Source organism: Hevea brasiliensis, chromosome 7 (genome assembly GCF_030052815.1).
Source record: "Hevea brasiliensis isolate MT/VB/25A 57/8 chromosome 7, ASM3005281v1, whole genome shotgun sequence".
Lineage (NCBI taxonomy): Eukaryota > Viridiplantae > Streptophyta > Magnoliopsida > Malpighiales > Euphorbiaceae > Hevea > Hevea brasiliensis.
The window spans coordinates 86,321,640-86,328,891 of record NC_079499.1 but is presented as its reverse complement, the minus strand read 5'-3'; the positions used below and the strand labels follow the sequence as shown (position 1 = coordinate 86,328,891).

Here is a 7,252-nt window from a genome sequence, read left to right as displayed (position 1 = left end):
ATTAATCAAGGATCTTAAAGGGTTTTAATTAATTTAATCACCACAAAAGTAGGGTTTAGGTTAATTAAAATACACCTTGATTGCCTTAAGAGAGGACTTAAGATAACTTAGGATTAATTTCCATCAAAGTAATAATTTCCCAATTATTGAATGAATTAGATTGATTTTATAATTGATTGAAGTGTGAACCCCTAGCTCCAGAATGTTCTCATCCATTAGTATTTTAGTTTAGATAATTGTTTTAGACTTTATTTCTTTTAGCTTAGATTTAATTATTATTTCTCTATAACTCGATCTTTTAGATAATTAAAATCACTATAGTTTGGTACTCAACATGGTCCTCATGGGAATGATACTCTACTCATCACTTTATTACTCATTAGCGATCCGTGCACTTGCGGTGGTTGTAAAACCAGCAAACAGTCGACCATTTATATTCACCTTAATCCATTGCGCAAGATGAATAATAGATTACGCTTCGAGTGAAATTTATTTGAACACTTGCATACAATTACTTGATGACACGAAAAAGCTGAACAAATTACTAAAGTTTTTTCTTAAAGTTCCAAACATTTGTCACTTGTGAAAATCAATTCAAAGATTGTTCAATCAAGATTAAAATTACTAGGTTTTTTTACCCAAGTGGTGAGTTTGACTCTTGACATTTTCTTTTTACTCAGTGTATGGGTCTGAACATATATACTATGTTCTTAGTTACTTATATTCATGTTATGCCAAGCTATAATTCCTCACAAATTTCATAAAGCAAAGAGAGAAGCAAAAATGATAAATATTTGATAAATTTAAAAAGACATTCTTTACAAAAATTACTAGGCAGAGGGGCCTACATCTTCACCTTCACCCCTTGCCTAACCAAATCAGCCTTAGCATTCACATCTTCACCACCACTGAGATTACTTACCCAGGAGAAATCATCTCCCAGATAGTACCTTTGGAGTTCAACGACAATGTCATTTTGGGCTTTAACATAAATATCAGCCAAACATTCGTCGATGGTGGCATGCTTAGCATCTTGGTCTTCAATTTTCTTCTTCAGATTAGCCTATTCTGCTTGAGAAGCCTCTAGTTCAACTTCAAGACTGGACATCTTTTCCTTTAGCTTTTAAAGTTTGCCCTCCTGCTCCTGGATTTTCTTTTCGAAGTCAAAGACGGACGAAGTCAATAGAGCAATCTCTATCTCCTGTGTACTCACATGCCCCTTTAAAGCTTTGTTTCACTTAGAAGTAATTGAGTACAAGCAATCTGCTGGCTCAAAGGGCGAGCTTATTACATTGTCCAGATCCAAGCAAGCATGGTCAATCGATAGTGTATACCATTTAGCAAACCAAGTAGGTAGCTTGAAGTTCTCGACCATTGACTATCCAAATAAAAGTTACTCGACAGTTTGTTGAGTAGCAGGCTAAGAAGTTATAATCGATGCATTCTCAGCTCTTGCTTTAGTGACTAGAGGAACTGTCTAGTTCTCACCACCAGTAGGAGGAACCAAAGGCATTGTAGGCCTAGCCCTCTTTGTAGTAGGAGTTGTGGCAGAATCCACAGCAAAACAAGCCCCGGCTCTCTTTTTCTTACAAATAAGCTCTTCCACATTCTTAGCCTAGATCACTATTTCTACAAGAAGAAAAAAATCTCAGTAAGTATCAAAAATTGAGAGCAAAGTTAAAGTTTTTACCCTTGATTGGAATATTGTTGTAATGTTTGATAACCACCAGATCCCCAATTGTGTAAATAAAGGCTCACCATTGGGATTCAATATCAATCAAAGTCTTAATCAATATCTTATCTGTCCAAACAATAAATTGGATCTCATGGACAATGACCTTTTCCTTGGCGTTTAGCCACACCTTCCCTGCCCATTTGTCAACAAAGCAATTTTAGCTCATTTGAATACCGCCCCATTGTTCATCCATCATTTTTTCCACAAAAAAGAATTGGGCCTTCCACTTTTTTAAGGAAGATGGAAGATCAGCGAACAGGCCCATCCCTTTCCGGGTATGAAAATGCCAAAATTCTTCGTTATCTCTAGTATTGAGCTAAAAGAATACTAAGGAGATACGAATAGAGGCGTGAAGCCTTTTTCTTCGGCATAAAGCTTGAAACACAGACAGAAATCTCTACGAGTTGGGATGCATATGAGGTATAGAAAACTAATAATACTTGAAAACTTCAACATCTAGTCGATCAAGCAATAGTTTTAAGCTTGACTTCAATTGCTCTTCGTACATAGCCACACAAACTTGATGGAGAAAGGTGATATCCGTTTGCCATCTATGCCCCACAACCGATAGATGAAACTGCTCTTTATCAATCTTATAAGACTTCAAATGGTCTAGGAGATCCCAGCCATTTAAGCAAGATGGCAGTTCAGAAACCCCTTGAAGAATATTCTCCCTAGAAGAACTCGCCCTAACATTTATAGTAGGTTGAGAAACGGTAGTGGCCAGCAGAGCAAATGGGCCAGTGACCTTTAGAGCCTCTGCACCGTTACGATGCTGGTGTTTAGACTTTGAAAATAATTCACGGGTACTACTATCTCGACTATATATAGCCACTAGGGATTAGGGCATTGCATTTGAATCATGGCCCTCATTCAATTTGCTCATTCTCACTAAAGGGATAAAAAGAGAAAAAAGAAGATGAAAGAAGAAAAAGAAAGTTGATTACCTTCAAAATGGAGAAAATCACAGCCAAAGAATTCATTGGAGAGATGAAGAAGACAACCAGAGAATTGAGAATCAGAAATGGTAAACGAAAATGGGAAGATAGAGAAAAAGACATGTTTTATAGAAGATAGGAAGCAATAAATTCAAAAATCAGACTACCATCATTATGCCACTTAAAAATGTTTTGTTTCTCTGAAATAAAATTTAATGATAGTCGTCAATATAAATATGGCATGATAAACTATGACAGCAATCCACAGCATAACGCATGATAGCCAAAAGGACAACCACGTGCAATAAAGATGTTATATCCAAACTAGGTGAACACGACAGCCAAACTTAAAGTTTCGTTAAATCTAAGGGGAGGGGGGCGCCGTGGAGGGGGGGGGGGGGGCGAGGGGTCTAATAATGCTACCCGAATAAAATAAGGTGAAAAAGTCAAAATGAAAATCTAACGTGGCAGTCAAAATGTCAATACTTTCCCAAGGAGTATAAATCGAGCAAAAGGTGCTAAAAGCCGAGTTGATTTGAATTCGAGAAAGATGGAAGCTAATCTAGGCCTAGACCAAATGATAATATTTTCGCTCACTCGGATGATTGAACAGAACCTATGCCAAATAGAAACAATACCAAGGAAAGGAAAGACAAATATTAAGGAGGAAATCTTAGAGTATCCATCCAAGATTTCCTCCGCAATTGAAGCAATGATTATTTTCTTAAATGACTATAAATACCAAAGGAAAATCAGAGGTAAGATATTCATAATTCTATCATCTCAAATCAATTATAATTTTCTATCATTCTTTCATATTTGGTTCACTGACTTGAGCGTCAGAGTGGTTGGCTACAAGGCCACTTACCTCGCCTTTTTCTTGTTTATAGATCTATGTGGCATTAGGACTGAACCCTTAGAGTTCACGATAACATCATTATTAATATTATAAATGAAAAAATAGGCTTAAGTAAGTACAATCAACACTATTTCATATGTAATTTATTTTATTCATATTTTTATTGTGTTATGATTTTCCATTTAAAATAAGCAACAAAAAATATCATCAGTAATTACTAATAAAGTATATTCTTCGCTAATTTTGTGCTATTGTTGCCACCATCATTTGGCGCTACATTTAACTATGAATAAATGTTGTTGGTAAAGGTTCCATAGTTATTCCATCGATAAACCATTGGTAATTATTTTTTAAGTTTCTTTTTTATTTTTCACCCCAATCCTCGTAGCAATTTTTTTATTTCCTTGTAGTGAATAATGAAGTTAAAATGAAATATAACCATTGTGACTACCACTTCAGATTTACACTAGGATGTGGATACACCATATTTAGGTGACATGTACAAAATAGGGTAGGTGGTGACATGAGAGAGACGTAAATATCCCAATTTGAAGGTCACCACTATCAGCAGTGTTTAAATATTCTGACGAGATGACAAAGGAAAACTCACAAAATTAGTAAATGTTGAATATTTATGTTTTTCTTTTGGAGAATTACAGGCTCAACAATTTCTCTAAAACTCTCAAAGTCCTTAATTTAAAAGGATTATAAGGATTACATTGAAATGAGCACTTATTTCAATGTATGATTAGAAAAAATGACTTGGGAACATTTTTTTATTTCATTGGGAAACACCCCAAAAATCCAAATGTATTGTAATTCTATGATTAAAAAAAATTGAGTTTATTGGTTAAATGGAGTATTTAGTTTTTAGTATAAATTAAAATTTGTAATATTGTCAGTGATAATAAGGAATAAACCTTAGGTGACTAGCAATCTTGTAACATGATTAACATAAAATTCTCATTAAATAAATATTAAAATAAATGCTCACAGTGTTATCGAGCAAGTGGAAATATGAAGCAATGAATAAAAGTGCAAAAAATTGAGGAAATTAGTGTTACTATATCCCATCGAGCCCAAGACTTAGCAGAAATGAAAATAAATTACAGAGGGAAATATAATTAGTAAAGTTAGAAAATGAGTTGAATGGAGTTACATTTAATAGAGAGTAAGGGCCAAGGTTGAGAAGATAAATTAATAAAAAACAAGGTATGAGGAAAGTTTCCAAGAACACTAAATAATTGGCACATGGCATGTTAATGTTTCCATGAGTATAATATATTTTAATTCTAGTCAAACTGCTATTTAATTCCTTTATTTTAGTAAAATTAATTAGTTAGTCTTTATATTTTGAAAAACATATTAATTTGTTTTTGTAATTTGGTTTTGTTATCTTTTTAGTCCCTTTGATTATTTTTTTATACCTAAACTACTCTAATCCTCTTGTCCTTATTTCTTTCTTACCCTCCTTTATTTCTCTCTCCTTATGTTTGATAAACTCATTTTGCATAAGTATTTTAAGGTAGTTTTGCATTCATTTTGTCCTTTAAATTTAATAATTTTATTTTTTAGCTTTGTTTTAGTTAAATTGTTAATTTTATTTCTTTGGTCTTAATTTATGAATTCTTTCTTATGTTTTTAATAGATTAAAAGGTGATTTGAAGGTTAAAAGTGCAAATGGGAAAGATTCATGGTGATTGGGCAGAAAATAGGAATGAAAAACTTAAAGAAATTCTACTTAAAGAAGAGAAGAAATATAAATTTGCAAAGGATGTAGCATGTCTAGTCCCATGGGGTGTGCAGCATTTAGCACAAGGCACACTAGAAAACACTAAGTTCAGCGTTGGGCATGCAGCATCAGTGTTTGGAAATTTTCAAACAAAGATTTGTAGAAGTTCTAGCATGCCTAGTGTTGCTGGGTAGTGCAGCACCTCAAGCTCCTCGAGAGTCAACAAGGGGCACGCCAAAAACACACTAAGATTAGCATTGGGCATGCTAAATGGCAATGACAGCCTGCTGAGCAAGAAAAAATTTTACATCTCTCCCACTTTTATACCTTTTATCCTTGCCTTTTTTAACCCATTCTTGGGCACAAAGATAATATATATATATAAAACATTTTTAAACTTATCAAGTTTTTGGCGTCGTTACTAGGGATTTGACTTGTATGATACTAGATAATTGGTTGTTTGGTTAGTTTGAGCATTTTATTTTTATTTTTCATTTACTACTTTGCTTTGTGATTTTGTTCATTTTATTTTTCAGGAAGCTTTGTCTTATATGAGAAGAACTAGAAAAGAGAGAGATATTATTCTTTTTTATCTTGAAATTGAGAAAATTATAAAGGCAATAAGGAAGGAAGTGAAAAGAAGAAAAGCTGAAGAAAAGAGTCAGAAAAATATAGAAACTAAAATAATGGCCAACAGCAATACCAATAATAGATCCGTGAAGGATCATGCTTATCCTAATTTTGGTAATTTTAAGCCAAGCATCACAAGACCGAGAGTGGAAGCAAATAATTTTGAATTGAAGCCTTCTCTTTGCCAAATAGTTCAACAATCATAATTTGGAGGGAATCCAACTGAAGGTCCACATGTTCACTTGCACATTTTCTTATTTCTCCTTTTCTCTGAAGGACCATGCAAGAGAGTGGTTGCATTCATTGCCAATGGGTTCCATACATGGAAGGAGCTATCTCAAGCTTTTCTAGCTCAATATTTTCCTCCTAGTAAGAAATAAAACTAAGAAATGACTTGACTTCTTGCTAACTTAGGGATGATGAAAGCCTTTATGAAACATGGGAAAGGTATAAAGATCTTCTAAGGTGTTATCCACACCATGGGATTCCTAAGTGGATGATCATGCAACATTTCTATAATGATGTATCTCTAGCTATTAGAAGTACCATTGATGCAGATGTGGAGGTGATTTAATGGAGAAAACAGAAGAAGATGCCTATTCATTGCCAGACAAGATTACTTATGATAATTATCAATGGAGATTTAAAAGGAATAAAGTAAGGAAACCTGTTGGTATGATTAAGCTTGATGCGATGAATATGTTTAATGCTAAATTTGATGAACTAATGAGAAAGATGGATAAAATGAGCATGAAAATGGATGTTTCTGTGGGAAGACCTAGTCACTCAATTGATGTTGGTATTTAAAATGTCAGTTGTGCTAATGACTTCTCTGTATATGGGTAAGAATTTTCAAATGAGTAGATGGATTATGTTGCTAATTATAATCAGAGGTCAATTGGCAACTTATGATCCTACACCACTTATGATCCTACATAGAGGAACCATCCAAAATTTCTCCTAGGGTGGTTAATAAGTCCAACAGCAGAATTATCAGCAGCCTCAAGCTTATCAGCACCCATAAAATTTTAAGCAAAGTAAAGGACCTCTTAGATTTAAAGCTCTTAGAAGTCAGAATGTACCTATCCAGAATGCACCTGTTCCATAGTAACCTACATAATCTTTAAAGTAAGAATCTTCTTTAAAGTTTATAATAGAGACCTTCTTAGTTGCTCAACAACAATAGGGTGAGATGATAAGGCAATTGACTTCAAGAATGGATCAACTTTCTACTCATAGTAGAACATTAGAGAATCAAATAGCCTAATAAGCTAGTTTTTTTTAATGAGGCATAAGGCAATTTTCCAAGCCAATTAGAGAATCCTAAAGAACATTGCAAGGTAATCACTCTCAGAAGT

The 7,252-nt window shown here is 33.9% G+C and overlaps 1 non-coding gene across 1 annotated transcript; it reads right to left on the bottom strand.

The window, feature by feature from the left end:
• Positions 1 to 6,273: 6,273 nt before the first annotated feature.
• LOC131181722 (small nucleolar RNA R71) lies at positions 6,274 to 6,380 on the bottom strand. The gene has a single exon (XR_009150201.1). It is a non-coding gene; the product is annotated as a small nucleolar RNA R71 (small nucleolar RNA).
• Positions 6,381 to 7,252: the final 872 nt, after the last annotated feature.